Source organism: Podarcis filfolensis, assembly GCF_964270895.1.
Source record: "Podarcis filfolensis genome assembly, chromosome: 4".
Lineage (NCBI taxonomy): Eukaryota > Metazoa > Chordata > Lepidosauria > Squamata > Lacertidae > Podarcis > Podarcis filfolensis.
The window spans coordinates 41068429-41087842 of record NC_139607.1 but is presented as its reverse complement, the minus strand read 5'-3'; the positions used below and the strand labels follow the sequence as shown (position 1 = coordinate 41087842).

Here is a 19414-nt window from a genome sequence, read left to right as displayed (position 1 = left end):
TTTGTATTCTCTTTTACCAGCAGACGAAACCTTTTAGTGCTTTAATGGTGTATGGTCTCCTTGGTTGTAAAACAAGGCTGTCTTTGGTGTTCACTGGAAAGGGGAGTGTAAAATGGTAATGTCTCCTGCGAGGCTAATGTTACTTGGTTAAATATGCAGAGGTGCATATTTTGATTCCAAAATAATGCTTTTTTTTCTTTGCGTCTTTACATGTCTCTTTATGTCGTTTAAACCTGTTGGATTGGTGCTGCGAGGCGGATCCAAGCACAAGAGACAAATTACACAATCATGGAGCGTGTTGCCGGATACTTGAGGTTCTGCTTTTAACCAGGGGACTTGGGACACAGGCCAGTTCCACCAATGCTTTGGACTGTCCTGTGTGGGCAGAGAAACAAAACAAACAAACAAACAACAGGCTCCTTTCTAAAACTTGGCTACCTCTTCAAAGATCTAGCATGCTTTGAATTTAGCAGATAGTCCTGTAAAAGCTGGTGATAAGAAGTCTAATCTTTTCAATCAGTTAAATTTTCATCAGTCAGTCGCTGTAGCTCAGAAGGCTGCCCAGCAAAATGGTGCTCCACTTTGGTTTCTTAAATTCTGACATGGATCTTGTATTATTACATTTATATCTCACATTTCTTCTATTGTGGAATTCAAGGTGGCCTGGTGTCCATGTGGCTTCTAGGCAGGAACCCATCCAGGCACTGACCAGACTTAACTGCTTACCTAGGTTTTGAATGTGACTATGGGAGACCCACAAGTCCAGATTTCCTTAGTATGGCAATCCGTCAATTTATTATCACAAGAATTTTGGACTTTGTGTCTTTGGTGACAGTTACTTTGGGGCATTTTAATTATAAGATTACCTATTTTATCACCATTGCTTGAGGCATAAAATCAAAAATTTACACAACGCACCCCTATTAATTGAAATTTGTTGAAACGTTTAGAGAACTTAAATTCCCACAGCAAAACTGAATAACTTTTTAAGAACACTAACCATCTGCTTTGAAGATATTCCTGTGCATCAAAGGAGAGCTGTAATAGTCACTCAAACAAACTCCCTTTATTGAGTACCTTCTCGTGAACTATCACCGCATCTGCCCCCAGCCAGCAGTTCCCAAATGTTAGAATGTAAGATTCACACACTTGCAATGTTTGGTTGCAAGTTGTAAGAGACATAGTTGTAAGTAGTATTCATCATGCTTGTTAAGGATTAAAAGCAATTATTTTGGGTTTACCTGTGTCTGTGACCCACTTGCACTGGCTTTGTGACCTATTTGTGGGTCATAACCCACAGGTTGGGAAACACTGCCCTAAAGGATGACTAGCTTCATGCAAATTTTAGAAAAGTTTCAGTGCTACAGTAGTGTGATAGCATTATTGTGACTTCTTGTGACACAAGCTTTTGTAGGTAGTGACCTACATTGATTCATTATGGGTATCTAATACAAATTCCAGAATAGTCACTACATTAATTGTTTTAAATTCATTTCCTTCACTTCAAGCCCATTGCACAGTAAACCAGTTAGTTAAAGATGGCAGCAAAAGCCCTATCACTTTCAAATGTATATGTGTGTTCAAGTTCTTGACTTTAAAAACCCTACCCTATACAATAAGCTAACCTTGATGGCAGAAAGTGAGGAGGAATTAAAGAACCTTTTAATGAGGGAGAAAGAGGAGAGCACAAAATATGGTCTGAAGCTCAACATCAAAAAAATTAAGATCTTGGCCACTGGGCCCATCACCTCCTGGCAAATAGAAGGGGAAGAAATGGAGGCAGTGAGAGATTTTCCTTTCTTGGGTTCCATGATCACTGCAGATGGTGACAGCAGTCACGAAATTAAAAGATGCCTGCTTCTTGGGAGAAAAGCAATGACAAACCTAGACAGCATCTTAAAAAGCAGAGACATCACCTTGCCAACAAAGGTCCGTATAGTTAAAGCTATGGTTTTCCCAGTAGTGATGTATGGAAGTGAAAGCTGGACCATAAAGAAAGCTGATGCTTTTGAATTATGGTGCTGGAGGAGACTCTTGAGAGTCCAATGGACTGCAAGAAGATCACACCTATCCATTCTGAAGGAAATCAGCCCTGAGTGCTCACTGGAAGGACAGATCCTGAAGCTGAGGCTCCAATACTTTGGCCACCTCATGAGAAGAAAAGACTACCTGGAAAAGACCAATGTTGGGAAAGATTGAGGGCACAAGGAGAAGGGGACGACAGAGGACGAGATGGTTGGACAGTGTTCTCAAAGCTACCAGCATGAGTTTGACCAAACTGCAGGAGGCAGTGGAAGACAGGAGTGCCTGACGTGCTCCGGTCCATGGGGTCACGAAGAGTCGGACACGACTAAACAACAACAATACAATAAGCAAAAACTAACTACTGTACTATCAATTGACCAAAATATTGTTTAAAGAAAAGTAGTTCAGCATCTCTCTGAAGAGGAAGTCACAGAGATATTTTGTGTCATAGATATTTTATTTTCTATAAACAGATTCCAACAAATCTATTTGTTCCTATGTTCCTTCATCCTCTGAGCACTGATTAGCCTATGAGCTGAGGAAAAACATATATATATATATATATATATATATATATATATATACACACACATATATATATGCCTGTAGCATTGGATGAATTGAAAAAGTATGTGAGACATTTTGGTTTAAAAGCTGACCTTTGGATCCAGCCTTAGTTGAGTTAGTTAGGCACACCATTTCACTGTAAACTATTATTTTCACAAGTAGCCATTAAATACAACAGCCTGAAGCGAATGGTGTGCGTCTCTCCTGGTCCACCCTGTAAATCCAGGCTTACGATGAACTTTTAGACAGGTACATTTGCGTTGTATGAGCTATTTTAAGAACACAAACCACAATTTTTTATTTAATCTGTTACTCTGGGATTCCTATTTCACATGTTCTGTGGAAAATACAAGCAGTAGTCGTATACAAAACCATGCCTTCTTGGTTGCATTATTTGCTTTACTATGAATTCTGGCTTTGTCAGAAGCAAACGTAAAGCTAGAAATCTTACTGAAAATTAAGAGTGCAATCTTATGCATGATTACTCAGACGAAAGTTTCACGGTGTTCGGCAGGGTCTTTGTGCATAGGATTTCAGCCTTAGGGTTCTCGATTTCATTCAGTTCAGTGTGATTTGCAGATCAGCTTGTGGGAATTCCCTACTGAATACAACATTCAGCTGGTAATGCAGGCTCATCAGTATGAAAGATGTTCAGGAAAGTTGCTCAGATCATCTGTATTTGAAATAAAGAATTACAGTACATTATTAAAATGCTAACCTGTGTAGTTGATCAGCACTAATGTGTTGCCTGAAAGAAAGCATGCTTCCATTTTTATATCGTTGCGAGAGACTCCCAGCCCCTGTAATATATTAGGAAGAATGACCAGGTTTCTTTGTCATAGCTGAATGTGTGTGTGCACCTTCCTCAGCTACTCACTGACTTCTTCACTGGATAGCTCAGCTGAATTCACTAACACCATACTGTACAGGTTTAAGGAGTTAGAGCTTCCCTTGAAAGTGGTTTTATAGGTTACTGAGCAATTTACCAAACTTAACATTTTTATATAATATAAGCCTGTTTATGTAGGGAATACACATCACACATTTTTTCATCCATTCAGTGTGTATTAAAGGGTTGCACTGTAAAAAAAAACATTTTGCTTGAAAAAGCAAAACTTTTGTCTTCACTGGAATATTTACGTTACAGAAATGTTTGGGAATGTTACTGAAATAGTACAGTCCTTTTACTATGTGAGAGAATTACTGGTACTTGTAAATGGCACTTTAGGGTATGCTTCACTCCTACGATTTTAAAAATTACTAAAATTATAAAGTGGGTCAGGAACTGTATAGAACATTGTGATATGACTCTTAGAGGAATTGCAGTCCGTTAAGACTATGTTTTTATCACAGCTGTATTGGCTACCGTGATTTGGTAATTGTTCCAGTTTTAGTATGTTATACTATTGTTCAATTGGTTTGTGTGTATAGTTAGGTTTTTGGTGTATTGTAAGATGGATGAAGGGTGATATATAAATGGAATAAATAACAATGATACGGGATGGGGCAAATGTAAAGAATGGACAAATAGGGATGGGGCTAGAGTCGAATTGCAAAGAGGGGGCAGCCAGGTTCTCTGATGTTAGGATGGTTAGTAAAAGCAAAAGCTTTGCTGAAAAAGCAGGCAAGCCTCATTCAGTCAGGTATGAATTCAGGTGAGTATCACTGATATATATGTGTGTGTGTGCACGCACACTTAAAAAAATAAATAACTTGGCTGGGATTCAGAATACTACTTCTGGTGCAGCTCAAGGACTTGAGCATGGCCAGTGGAATTGTGGCTTTTTCTCTTTGAATAGTAGACATTCATTTCATATTGTTCTCATTAATGTGAACTTCTTTTTCTAACTTTGATGGGTTGTTGTATTTCATCTCAGGTTTTGCCATATTTTCAATTAATGTAATGACATTTGCAAACTTTAGAGCCTTGCTATAACTGTAAGTGGTTGCTAGGCTTCTCCCCACCTTTTCTTGTCACTTGTATTTTGCCAGGAGTATGCAATTTTGTTAGTGTGAGATGGTAATTGAAGCTTTTCATTATGCAGGGGGCCTGTCACTAACATCCATGGTTTTAGATGCCCATGTGTAATAATATTTACATATCATTTTCAAAACTAGCTGATCATTATGTTTCACCGTACTGTGAAAGGATTGCTCTCAAATGCAGAAAACTTGAGTCTTTTTTGAAAAACAACTACAATTGTGTTTAGGACATATTCTATACATTGCTTCTGACATGCAATTCTTTATACTAATTAACTCTAAATGCTAATATTGGTATGAGTCAAGATTATAATACAGCAATATTGTCTATGCCATATCAGAGCTGGAAAGCCACCAAGGATATAGTTTCAACCTGCCAGAACTAACTGACTCTTGCTTCCCTTCGTATGTATTATATTGATTTCAAACGTATACAGTTCTTCTGAGGAGCCCAACTGTTCCTGATGAGTGCTAATCAATTCCGGCTCGGCAACTGCCTTCTTCTATTCATCATAGCAAAATCAATTTGATTTGGAGCTGAAACAATCCATTTGATCACGGCTGCAGTTTGTAACGTGGAGCAGAATCTTCCTCCTTTAAAAAGAAGGTTGTTTGCTGGTGAAACACAGAAAATTCAAGGAATGCCCATTGGGACTACCTTCCCATAGACTGTGCAGCAGGTTCGGTTTTACCTTTAGACCTTGAGAATTTGTCAGTAACCTTAACTGTTTCCTGTAAAGGTTTTCCACTTTCCTTTTTAAAAAATATCTCTCCAAGTAAGGGTGCAGTTGGGTTTATCATGGAGACCTGCTCCTGCGTCATAAGGAGCTTTTTCACACTAGTGCTGGACATTAACAGGAGCATGTAGCACTAATATGGGAATATATATATGTGTGTGTTTGTGTGTATATATATGTTTTGAACTCTTTTTTCCAGGAGAAAATTTTAAAAGCCCTGAATGTTTTTAAATTAAAAAAAGGAAAAAGGAAAAAAAGATTGGACATTAGAATTCCAGGCAAACTCCCACATGCTCCAGTGAATTTATCTGACAGCTGTGCCAATGCATGATTAGTTCCAAGGAAAATGCACTTGCAGCATTTTAAGGCAAGAAGATACGGGTTAAAAGCTGGCCTGCACCGTCTACTATGTTGCACTGATAAAAACTGTTCATATGGGCAACTCGGTCACATTACAGTATTTTGTTTGAAGTTGACCTTGCTTAAGCTGAATAGCTACAAAGGGAACATCAGGATCTTTACACTGTCTGGCCACCAATACTTTTGGCTTCTTTTCTTTTGCCTAGTGAGTAGTTAAGTTCTGTTAAACACCTTACCCAAATCCAGAGTGGAGTCCCTAACACAGTTGGATGGCGCCTTATACTCCTCCTTCCGGCAACTCCTGCTGCCAAGTTGTTGCCAAATGTATTGCTCTGTTTTCCTTTGGACCATATCAGCGAGGCCAGGAGGGAAGTCTTGTCGTCTGGGAAGACCAGGACTTCCGTACTCGCTACCCAGGCTTGTGCCCAAAGGAAATCACTTTGGTGCTGCTAACACAGCCATTTGACTTCAGCACACTCCATTGTCTCTCGAGACAAACAGATGCCAACAAATCTGGGACCTTATGATGAATGGCAGTTAATAACTCAAATTGGTGATGATCATATAAATATTCTGAAGAAGGTAGAATCTACAGTTCTGTGTACAGTCATACCTCTTGTTGCGTTTGCTTCATGATACGTTTTTTCAGGTTGCGTCCTGCGGCAACCCGGAAGTACTGGAAAGTGTTACTTCTGGGTTTCGCTGCATGCGCAGATGCGCAAAATAACGTAATGCGCAGATGCGGCACGTGCAGACACAGGTTGCGTTCTGCTCATGTTGCAAACGGGACTCCGGAACGGATCCCGTTCGCAACCAGAGGTACCACTGTAGAAGCATTAGGATCTATGGACGATGTATGCAACCTAGATTATCTAGGTTATAAGAGGTTTTTCTCATTGGGTTTTATAAACAAGGATCATAGTACTAATACATAATACAAATAAATAGGCCAAGTCTTCTTATCTCATTTGTATATCACAAAAATAGCATAATAAATTTGCAGTAATATCTACACCATATGGTTCAGAGTCCGTGTATAAGTTATTGGTTAGGTTATAAGAGTTTTAAGTCTCTGTCTCTGTTTCAGCTTTTTATTAATGTTTGGTTAGCTCCTGTTTCTAAAGCCACTCTCAATGTTTGCCATTTGGGACTGGCTGAAACTTAATACTTGATAATTTAATTGCTGTTTGAACTGGTAGCGTGCATGTGACATCCCAATTTTTCCTGAAGTAGCATAGGCTTGAAAACATTCTGTTGGTGCTCTTGGCAGAAGACATGCATGTTAATGTTGGTAGATCATGTCTCTCTCATTCCCATTGCTCCTTAGTATTAAAATATTCAGTTGTTTACATAGCTTGTGATTCTGGACATAGAAAGATCCATGGATAAGAACGGATTATCTAGTTTCTCTTATCTGAAAATACAACAAACGAGCGCACATTCTTGGCGAGGTACAGTGAAATGTGTTATCCTCATTTTCCATGGTATCATTTATTAATAATCTGCTTTTTATCCCAACATTAATACAGAAGAAATGTGCAATAAAAGTACAGTCATACCTCGGGTTGAAGTTGCTTCAGGTTGAACGCTTTCGGGTTGCACTCCGCGGTGACCCGGAAGTAACAGAATGCGTTACTTCCGGGTTTCGCCGCTCGTGCATGCGCAGATGGTCAAAATGATGGCATGTGCGGAAGCGGCGAATCACGATCCACGCACGCGCAGTTGCGGGTTGCGTTTGCTTCAGGATGCGAACAGGGCTCCGGAACGGATCCCGTTCACATCCTGAGGCACCACTGTACAGTGCATGCAATAAATTAACACCATGTAAAATAGCATTGAAATTCATCCATGGCAATGCATGCCCAAAGCAGCTGATAATGTTAGAAAATAATAATATAATAAATATACAATAAAATTTAACTACTTACATATGCATATTTACACCTCCTCTCTTCCGTCACTTGAAATTTTAAACCTTGCTTTGTTTAAACAAGTTTTACAGTGGTACCTCGAGCGACAAATGCCTCAGATTACAAACGCTTCAGGTTACAAACTCCGCTAACCTGGAAGAGGTACCTTGAGTTGAGAACTTTGCCTCAGGATGAGAATAGAAATTGTATGCTGGCGGTGCAGCAGCAGCAGCAAGAGGCCCCATTCGCGAAAGCACGCCTCTAGTTAAGAACAGTTTCAGGTTAAGAATGGACCTCCGGAACGAATTAAGTTCGTAACTAGAGGTACCACTGTATTCTCTTTTTACTCAAGGGGTATATGACACTAAGCTGACCAGTTTTCAGCTGGTGAAGCGGGTTCTGGCTCATGAAAACTTAAGCCACAATAAATTTACTAGTATTTAAGGTGCCACAAGAGTTTTTGTGTGTGCCGCAGTAGAACATCTACCACAGCATGTGATGGTCAAGGCTACTCCTTTTCACAGGATGAATTTGTTCAGTTGTTATAAAAGCAAGTGTGTAAAACTGCCAGAAATTTAACTGACAAACTGTGAAGGAAGGTTCAGGCTCGTGCAGTCATTCTGCCACAAGGCTTCTCATCAAAGGGAAAGTAGGGAGTTACATGAGGTGAAATCATTGCTTTTAATGAAGGCTTAATTGAAGCTTGATGTGGAAGGAGTGCCTGTAGCAAAGTACCTACTATGCAGACACTGAATTTGAATAACTCTGATGGAAGCTTAGTTCTTCGACAGAAATACCCAAGGGGAATTGACCTCTATAAAAAGTCAACTTTTTGTTTCAAGTTTTTTTTTTTAAAGTTCTATAGGGCAAGACTGCTAATCCTACCACAGCCACCGCAATACAAGTAAATGGTAACTCTTGGATGTTTTTAATTTAGTACACAGGCAATCCCCATTTACGCGGGGGTTGCGTTCTGAGGCACTGTGCGCATCAGTGGGATGTGCATAAACCTATCCGGTTCTGACTCCACCCCACCCCCGCCCCTTTGGGGTGCTGAAAATGACTCACATATCCGTGGTTGGACACATGCCAATCATGCTCAAATGGGGAGTTCCCTGTAGTGTACCTGTCCTTTTCTCATGATAAGTATATTATAAAAACCATAGTGATCTGAGTGTAACAAAGATGCAAAACAAAACAAAATTACATCAGCAAGAAAATAAGTTCTTGATTCTGAAATAAGGTGCTGCCTGCTAAAAGTGCTTTCAACAGATTTTAAAAGGGGGAAGTTGTCCAACATATATGGATTGCTATCTGATTCAGTGAGTTTGAACGATTTGTCAAATAGAAGCAAGAGTTTTATATAACGTTATACCTTACGTATACCTTATGTGATTGCATACTTCAAAGGTGACGTTATATGCCCTGTAACACATCAGAAATATTTGTCAGTGTTTTTACATGTTGGATTATCCAGGTTGTTTTGTTTTTTATTCTGTTTTTTGTCTTGGTTTGAAATCTTTTGCAGTTATGCTGTTGATAGTTTAATGAGTGGTTCTAATCTCTGTTTGAGACTTGAGGCAGAGAAGGAGGCTGGCACGTGGAGCATTGAGTATACCGCTCTACCTGCATTTCATAATAAAACAACTAGCTTAAAATGCCTAAGGACTGCTGGCTTGCCACTAGAAATTGAATCACTATATTCACCCTGCTCCAGTAGCAAGGGCTGCCCCAAAGGAAGACCTCACAAGTTTGCAGTTCTTGCCTCTGTGAATTAGGGTTTTGGTGGAAGAATATATGATTTAAAGAAGCATTCCCAAGCCACATTGGTCTTATCTGCATAGTGTACCATAATAAATCATATTTAATGGTTTGCTGTAAACATGCTGATCTCACCTTCCTTGCTCATCCACATTAATGCACCAGAGAAACAAACCACCATCCCTGACTTAGCATTGTGTCAGAGCTGGGGATCATGGCTGTTTCACGCCAAGTAAACCATAGGAAGTCAAGGTTTTGTTCTTGGCTCCCCAATTGTAGTTTGTCTGGAGCGAGACATGATCCCTCATTCAGACACACTACTAAGCCAGATATAGTGGTTTGTTTTTCCTGGGTGTTTGTGGGAAGTAGCGGAGCAGATGAGCTCAGCACATTCATAGCAAACCATTAACTATGGTTTGCCAAGCCATATAGATTGTTCCATTTAACAGTGGTTGGGTCCTGCAAGGTACAACAACCTCAAATAAATCCAAAGTGGTCATTCTTTAATGTACTGAATACCTTGGAGGAAGACAGGTGAAAGACAGAATGGCTTGCAGAATAAATGGCTCTAGATCAGAGTGGTCCTACAAGCTGGCCGCATGTGGCCTGTAAGACCTTTTTGGGTGACCCTTAGTGGACAAGGGGCGGGCTGCAGGCCATGCTGTTCTGTAGTGTCCTTGCAGGGTACCTGCACAGCTGGCTCCGAGAGATGGAGTCTGCGCCATGCTGCTTTGGTCACCCACTGGTGACATTGGCAGTATGGCTTCTCTGGAGCCACCTCCATTGCACCCTTTGCCGCAGCAGCCCATTGCTCACTCACTGTCCCGCTAACCTGGCAGAGAAGCTGAGCAGCACCTGTTTGGAGAGCATTGTTAACAAAAGCACATACATCTGTTTGTGTATTCAATTTTCTTTACTAAGTGAATATAGTAAATATATTCATTTTATTATAAATATTCAATTAAACATACTAATTGAATATACAGTGGTACCTCTGGTTACGTACTTAATTTGTTCTGGAGGTCCGATCTTAACCTGAAACTGTTCTTAACCTGAAGCACCACTTTAGCTAATGGGGCCTCCCGCTGCCGCTGTGCGGCCAGAGCACGATTTCTGTTCTTATCCTGAAGCAAAGTTCTTAACCTGAGGTAATATTTCTGGGTTAGCGGAGTCTGTAACCTGAAGCGTATGTAACCCGAGGTACCACTGTATTAAATAATACTAACTATATTGCGGACACTTTAATTTGCGATATGGAAATTTAATTCATCAGCTGTTTCTATGTCAAAGTACTCTTGCGGACCACTTGGTCTGAGAGGGTGGACTGCCCTGCTGTAGATATGGAAGAATGAGAATGCCACCCTCAGAGCACCTCTGAAGCTCACCTTGCACATGTTTTATGATGGCTAACAAACATTTTGGGAAATCCAGCTAAGAAAATAATTAATCAGCCAATTAATAAAACAAATTTTAATCAAAAGTCTTCAAGCAAGGTTGTATTTTAACTGCTACCTGTTCATACACTTTGATTTTTTTTTTGTGAATTTGTATTTAATAGTCATAATTTCTTACAGATTGTTGTAACAGAGTTAGCGCTTCATAAACTTTCAGTTGGGTTCAGTTCACATGTTTAAAATAACAAAGCAACAACATCAAAGAAATGGGTGACTTGTTTCTCACTAATTATATAGCAAGAAGTGAGGGAGAAAGAGTATTGCTTTATTTAGTAATGTATGATGACGCCTGAACTAATAAATGTGGGTGTTGGTTAGTACTTGGTTATATAAAAGAGGAAAATGATATTGAGTAAGAACCTGACACATTGTTCTAGTCCAAACTCAGCTGCTTATCTTTACATATTAGTAGTGCATCAGTATACATGCCAAGATGAATAATTATTTTAGTAGAGGATACAGTAAAAAAGTAAATAAAACCCTATGTTGAATATGCCCTTAACTGTTTGTATCAGCTTGGTTGTTGTTTTTTGTCATTGATGGTACAGTGGTACCTCGGGTTAAGTACTTAATTCGTTTTGGAGGTCTGTACTTAACCGGAAACTGTTCTTAACCTGAAGCACCACTTTAGCTAATAGGGCCTCCCGCTGCTGCCGTGCCGCCGGAGCACGATTTCTGTTCTTATCCTGAAGCAAAGTTCTTAACCCGAGGTACTATTTCTGGGTTAGCGGAGTCTGTAACCTGAAGCATATGTAACCTGAAGCGTATGTAACCCAAGGTACCACTGTATATTAAATTGCCAAGGAGGGTGTTTGGGTAACACTTACTTCAGAGACACTTTTTCATGGTGATTGAAATAGAGGTCTTAAATTTCAAAACAAGATTCTAAAATACACTGCCTATGTTGTGATATGTTTCATTTATTTATATTTATTTAAGAACATCAGTTAAGTACATTTGGCTTTCCATTAGTCTCTGAAGTCTTCTCAAGGTTAGTCCTTATCTTGCACCCTGTAAGAGATGTCAATTCAGCATTGCTGAGTAAATGCTGTTCCAGCAGATTATGAGCTTGAAAGTGTGTTTTTGAAAGCAATACAGTGGTTTGTTCTGTAGCACAGCATTATTGAGGGTAACTAAACAGCCATGGTTTTAATTAGAGCTTTGTTTGCTTTTTGTAAGGAAAAAAACACCTCTATCTGTGAAGAGATCTTCATTGTAGGATGCATCTGGTTTTCCTAGTCTGAAGTACAGAACCATGAATCAAGTATTTTACTGGGTTTAAGCCGTTTAGCCACTCCTGTTCAGAGTACAGTGGTACCTCAGGTTACATATGCTTCAGGTTACATATGCTTCAGGTTACAGACTCCGCTAACCCAGAAATAGTGCTTCAGGTTAAGAACTTTGCTTCAGGATGAGAACAGAAATCGTGCTCTGGCAGTGCGGCGGCAGCAGCAGGAGGCCCCGTTAACTAAAGTGGTGCTTCAGGTTAAGAATAGTTTCAGGTTAAGTACGGACCTCCGGAACGAATTAAGTACTTAACCTGAGGTACCACTGTAATATGGATATAATGGATATTGGAGGGGAACCCTCTCTCATTTTAATCACCAATAATTGTAATGTCAACAAGTATTGATATTGATTCTGCATTCTGCTGAATGTGCAATTTATTAAATAAATACTTTTGCATCCTACCTTTTGGAAAATTTCTCACAAGGCAACACTTTTCTAGTGTCTTCATCATGGAAGTTATATATCATGACTTATGAAAATTGTCAAGAACCTTGCTGGTGGCATTCATGACCTGGTGACCTCTAAATTGGGCTACTGCAATGTACTCTTATGTGGGTCGTCCTTTTGAGAATGGCTTGGAAGCTTCAGCTGGTACAGAAATCTTCTGCTTTTTATGATCAGACTTGAACATGTTGCAGAATCCCGAAACATCTCCATTGCTCATCTTGTAAGTTTTTCTGAAAGTGCTATTTATAGCCTTTAAAGTTCAAATGGCCTGCATCATGATTGTGTTGAAGAATGCCTCTTGTCTCTTCCTCACACACCCATTCTAAGATCTACTGACAATTCTCGGCTCTTTCTGGGAGCTGAGACGACATGCTAGAACAAGGCTGGAGAACCTGCAGTCCAATGACATCTGCTAGGCCATAGGTTCTCTATCCCTGTGCTACAAGGATCAAAGCCTTTTCGGTGGTGGCTCGGCAACTATGGATTACAGTCCTTCAGCATATCTGTGTTCTTCCTTCGTCTTGTTTTAGAGAAAAGCAAAAACACGTTTTTCCAGACATCTGGGATTCAACTGGAAATGTGTGCTTTTCTGTGTGTGTTGTTCAAAATATTTTATAACTTTGTATACGTAATGTACTCCCGAATTGTATATAAACTGCTTTGGGAACATTTGTGTTAAAAGATAATATAGAACAGCAATAAAAATATACCTAAACCTGTGCAGATTAATATAATCAGCAGAATTCAAAGAGATGTGTTTAGCTAATCATCCAAAACAGATAATTTAATTACTCAAATATCAAGTTTTGTAAATCTGTTTTCACCACCCATTAAGGATGTGGGCTTTAATAAATGGAAGCTTCCTGGTTTTGCCTTGTAAATAAGGCAGAAGAGTGGTCCAATAGCTAGAAATTTTGTGGAAATAGTTATGTGGTGAGGACAAAGGGTCCATCAAATGGCCATGTAAGACTGTTACCATGCTGCAGTATACGTGGCTGGCAACAAGCAGCCATGACAACTCCTTAGCGACTCATACTTAGGCCATTTCTTCACCAGGAAGCTAGCCTGGTTATTCCAGGAATTTTCTATCTTTGTTTAGATTTTAACACTTGCTGAATCCAGGAATTGGAATGGTCTCAGCATACAGCCGGAACCCCTTACCCCTTATTTTAATTGGTGTAGGGAAAACTGTGTTTTTTCTTACTTCATTGCAATTTTGAGATGGAATGACTTCCTTGTAGAGAAATTTTCACTGAAAACCTTGTTGAGGTAGTGGTGATTTGTTGAGGTAGTGGTGATTTGGCCATATCAGACCAGCCTGTTATAGGCTGCTTTTGGATGATTTTAGGCACATGAGTGAGATACAAGTTTAGAAAAAGAATAGTATGTATGAAAGAATATATATTGCATTAACAACTCTGATTTTCCTATAGTTAACAGATGGGAATGATAAAAGAGGAAATTCAGATGTTAAAGTTAGCATCACTGGTCCACAGAAAACAGTTGTAGGTACCACCTGTGCTGTGAAAAACAACTTTTCCTATGATAGAAATGAATGATGAAGTTATCTTCTATTTCTAGCACTCAGTTCTTATACAGCCCTCATTCTATAGTTGCTTTGCTTAGCTCTAGTGTACTCTCGCTAGTGTGATCCAGCCTGCAGCAAATTGCTTTTGATTCTTACCACAGTTTCATTAGGAGTTATAAGAGGTCTGACATCGTATAACTCTTTGGGTGCAGATCTTGGACTAGTAACTATTTTGCAGTGTATAAAAATGAAGATTTAAATAATACAAATGGAATGTTCCATTCCATTAACAGTTTCAAGAAAATATACATGACTTGGTCAAAATGTACATTTATTGATTTTTCAATTGGATATTTTAATTCTTAAAGCTATATGATCCTCTGATGTAGCAAGACTATTGTATTGGCTTTTTGTGTTCATATATTATGGAAATTCAAGAATGAGAAAGTTGGAAAACTAGTAACACATAATTTGCTTAAACAAAATATATATATACAGGGGGATTTATTTATTTTTAAACTGAGTAGCTTGCCACAACAGATGGAACAGAGCATTGCGAACTCTGCATTTGAAAGCTCTTGCAGTTAAATTTAATAACTGCTTTAGGTTTTTTTTTTAGTTTCTGTGAACACATATTACTTATCTTGAATTTCCAGAAAAATAAGTACACTCAAATTGCCATCTCTACCATGACAATCATTGTGCCTGTTATTATGTTCATCAACAGGGTTAACATAGTGTGAGTTGCCCACAGTGTAATTTTATTTTGCTGCTATCGCATGTGGCCAAAAATAATACCATTGCATTTGATATAATAGTACCCAAATGGACCAGAATCTACAAATATGGGCAAGAGCATTTTTAAAATCTAATTTGATGAAAACCCCCATTCTGTAGAAATATGAGGCTCTCAAAAATCCAGCACAGTCAGTCCTAACACCCTCCACTGCTTCTGAGCTGAGAGCTGAGGAGGAAGCCAGAGGTCCCCCCCCCCCCGCAGTTTTACTGGATCTTGAAAACACCTGAAGCACTTTCAAAGCTGTGCAACATCAAAGATGATGACTTCAGGCAGTCAAGATGTGCAGACCTCTGAATATGGCGCTTTGGCATATTTGTGGTAGTTGGATAAGTAGCTTGGCACAATATATACCAAAGGAGTTTCAGAAATTCAGTATTGTAGAAACCCCAAACGTAAGTAATCGTCACATAGTCCTGTGAATACAATTCTATGATTCTATGTTTTCTTAGAAAAACCCCAGTGTGTTCAGTGGACCTAGTAAGTGTGACTTACAATTATAGTCTTAAACTGACAGGAGGTATGTTTGTTTGCTTGTTTGTTTGTTTGTATGTATGTATGTATGTATGTAAGTATTTTTAGTCACTGTTTATGTATTTATTTGCTCAGCATTCAAAATTAGCCAGGCACCAGTCACATTTTGCAACAGGCAGCTGGCCTTTTGCAACTGGATGGAGATGTCCGGATGCCACCCTTGGCATCTCCATTTGCCTGGCTGCAGTCGCCTTGTCTGCTGGGCACAGCAGCAGCAAAAGACACACATCTGTTGCTGCCACACTACCCTGCAAACCACCAGATTTGCCTGGCAGCAATCAATCAATCAATCAATCAATCGCTGCTGTCCTTTGCTGCAGCGCTACCCTGCAAACCACCTGATAAGCCTGGCAGCATGTGTGTATGTGTATATATTATTGCTGCTGGGCTGCCTGGTCTGCTAGCATGGCAGCAATAATAATAATGGCGCCTAGGCATTTTGTTTTGGCACCCACAACCTACGTCCCAGGAGCCACAGGGCTCCTAGCTTTCCTATCCCAGTTTCCAAAACTATTTGCTTGCTATTATTTGCTGGTGTTGTCTTTTTTAATATGTATATGTGCGTGTGTGTGTGTGTTTTGTACATTTTTTGGGGGGGTACAATAACAAAGTACAATAACAAGTACAATAACAAATTAAATAACTGTCACATTAAATTTCACTACTCTACTGCATGGTAACCCTTGAGAAGAAGGTAAGATATGAGGACCTATTGTATAGAATACTACCAGCTTGCCTGCATTCATTTTTAGCTCCCCTTATTGTCTGCATGGATCTATTTTGTTAAAGTCTTTGCTTGTTTTTGTTCTCAGTTGGACAATAATTTCTTTTTCTAAAGGGAGCTTTCTTGCCTCCCACTAATAGCGTCTTACTCCTGCTGGGCTGTAGCACACACACACATAGACCATAGTGGTAACCTTTAAGCCATTTATAGTGGGCTCTTCCTTGACAATATTTGCCAGGGAGAAGCAGGAGAGAGATGGATAACAAATTTACATTCATTTCTGCCTAATGTAAACCTTTACTGTAATTATTCCACAAATTTTACAGAAGGGTGTTCAATACTAAATTTTCTGTTAGTGTGCTAATGATACCAAGGTCAGAATGATTATGTTATACTGTGTCCTTCTTAGCTCACTTAGTGTAATAAGACTTCCTCATTAGTTCTGTTCAGCCAACCTTCAGTATCGATAGTATGACACTTATTTCCTAAGGCTTTGCCTCCAAGTATTTGGATTTCTCATGTGACCATTCTCACTAGTATTCAAAGTACTTCTACCTAAGTTTCCATATATTTATTATGCTTCACCCTGCCCCATAATTGAATATGTTTCTCCCCGTCACCCCAAAACTTAGTTGTCACCCTATCAGGGTTAGGAGTAACCTGGTGGAAGAAAATGCCAGTTTCTCACTTATTCTAGTTCACTGACATTTAATTCCTCCTTCTAGTATTGACAGTGAGCTTAAATGCAGCCTGTGGGGAAGAGCAGGGAGAAAAGGGGGATATATGGTGCAAGAGGAACTATTGGAGTGTAATAAGCTAAGTGCTTAAGACACATCGGGCAAGGCATGGCCAACAGGTCTTAACTATTTGGAGCAACTGTACTGTATATTAAATCTACAACTTTGTGTCCCCCCCCCCCAAGCCTAGAGCACGCTTTCTCAACTTGGCCCTCCAGATGTTTTTGGCCTACAACTCCCATGACCCCTAGCTAGCAGGACCAGTGGTCAGGGATGATGGGAATTGTAGTCTCAAAACATCTGGAGGGCCGAGGCTGAGGAAGCCTGGCCTAGAGGAAGGTGGAGCATAAAGTTTTAGATTTTTACAGTGGTACCTCGGGTTAAGTACTTAATTCGTTCCAGAGGTCTGTACTTAACCTGAAACTGTTCTTAACCTGAAGCACCACTTTAGCTAATGGAGCCTCCCGCTGCTGCTGCGCCACCGGAGCACAATTTCTGTTCTCATTCTGAAGCAAAGTTCTTAACCTGAAGCACTATTTCTGGGTTAGCGGAGTCTGTACCTGAAGCGTATGTAACCTGAAGCGTATGTAACCTGAAGCGTTTGTAACCCGAGGTACAACTGTAATACTGCTGCTCTAGTCTAAATACTTATGAGAGGAAGAGAATGAAAGCTTCCACTTTATTTCTCCAAGAGTAACTTAAGTTTGAAGATGTATTATCTCTAGTTAGCTAATGCTGATGCTTAGTCATCCCAAATGTTCCCAGTGGTCCTGCAGAACAGAGCTGGGGGACCTTTGTCCCTTCAGATGTTGCTGGGACTTCAGTTCTCATCAGTCCCAGCCAACACAGCCAATGGTTAGTTATGATAGGAGCTGTGGTCCAGAAACTTCTGAAGGACCAAAGGTCCCCCAGCATTGGTTTACAATGTTAAAGGATAAAAGCAGCATTCTAAATTGAGCCCAGAAACAAATAGGCAGCTAGCATAAATGGCACAGAATAAGTGTTACATGATCCAAACACCTAGTGTTCTGGCTGCTGCATTCAGCACCAGTTGTAATATCCAAACTGTCTTCAAGGGCAGCCCCATGTAAGGTGTATTACAGTTATCAAACCTAGACATAACAAGCCCATGTGTAAACCGAGGCAAAGTTGAGCAAGCTGGTAACAGGCACACAGTACGGATGAATAAAATAGTATGGATGTTGCATAGTATTTTAAACTTGATGATCCTTCTGTATGGAATTAGTGTACTAAAAGAGTAGTGTTGGTTAAGCAAGCAAAAAAATATGCATCTATTCATTTATTTGATATACTCTGGACTTGTGCAGTTTGTAAATTAGTGACTGAAAGAAAATGGTTCTCCTCAGTCTTTTCACTTGTAGTAGTCTCCTATGTCTTGTTGCAGTTATTCAGCAGCTGAAAGTGTTTTATATATATCTTGACAATCTAGAGCAGCCTGTCATAGCTCTGTATTTAACACAACTTCTAAAATTTGAAAGCTTAGTGACCCACAGTGATTTAATTGGTTCTTAATATAGTATGACATCGAATAAGCCAAAATCTGACAGTGGGTTTCGTATGTATTCTTAGATACATGAAGCCTAACCTCCTAGCAGGGTCTCCTGAAATGAATTGAAGTTTCAGAATATCATCTTGCTTGATTTCACCATTTGTTCGTTCATTAAGCAGACCATTTTCAGATTCTGCTAATCTGCAGTTTATATTTTCACTCATTACATTTATCCTTCATCTTTCTCCTAGGAGCCCAAGGTAGCATGCCTGTTTCTTCCACTCCCCATTCCACCGCATTTTATCCTCACAACATCTCTAGGAACACAAAGTTTGGCCCCCTCCAAAATGTAAGCAGACAGTAAGGAATGCTACTAAAAAAATTGAAGAGCACGTTGCTAAAAACATTAAGACCAACAGCAGTAAGTTCTTTAAATATATAGCCGTTGCCCGTCTAGGTATGCAGTTGGACTGTTTGAGTGAGTTTTGTGAGTGTTATTCGGCATTCCCCTCCCAAAAAAGGTCAACAACTCTGGGCAATCCTCCCCAAAAGCTGAACAACTCTGGGCCATCTCACTCTATTTTCTTAAATTGGAGTCCCTAAAAGTAGGGGTCATCTTATACACGGGAGTGTGTTATACACAGAAAAATACAGTATTTAGTGTTAATTCTGGAAATGTATACTCAATTCTGACCGAACTAAGCCTAATGTATATTGTGCTCAAGGTGGCTTAGTTCGGTCAGAATCGAGGATACACTTTCAGAGTTAACATTGAATACAGTGGTACCTTGGTTTACAACCATGATCTGTTTGTAAACCAAAACAGGTTGTAACCCAAGGCACGCTTTTGCCAGTGGGGCCTTCCCCCCCCCCAAAGGGTTGTAATCCAAAAAAGGTTGCAAACGGCGACACGAAAGACTCTCCTCCTGCCAGAGAGGGGAGTGGTTGTGGGTGGGAGCCGTCTCCGCCTCAAGCAGGGGGCGTTTGCCCCCTGTCTCCCACTCACCTGGCTAGTGCCCACGCCCACGGCCAGGCACCCAACCAGGTGGCT

General features: G+C 39.9%; 1 protein-coding gene across 10 annotated transcripts in view; it reads left to right on the top strand.

Annotated features, from left to right (window-relative positions):
- MAP7D2 (MAP7 domain containing 2) overlaps nt 1-19414 on the top strand; it is a 47981-nt gene that overhangs the window by 1242 nt on the left and 27325 nt on the right. The window lies entirely within an intron of this gene.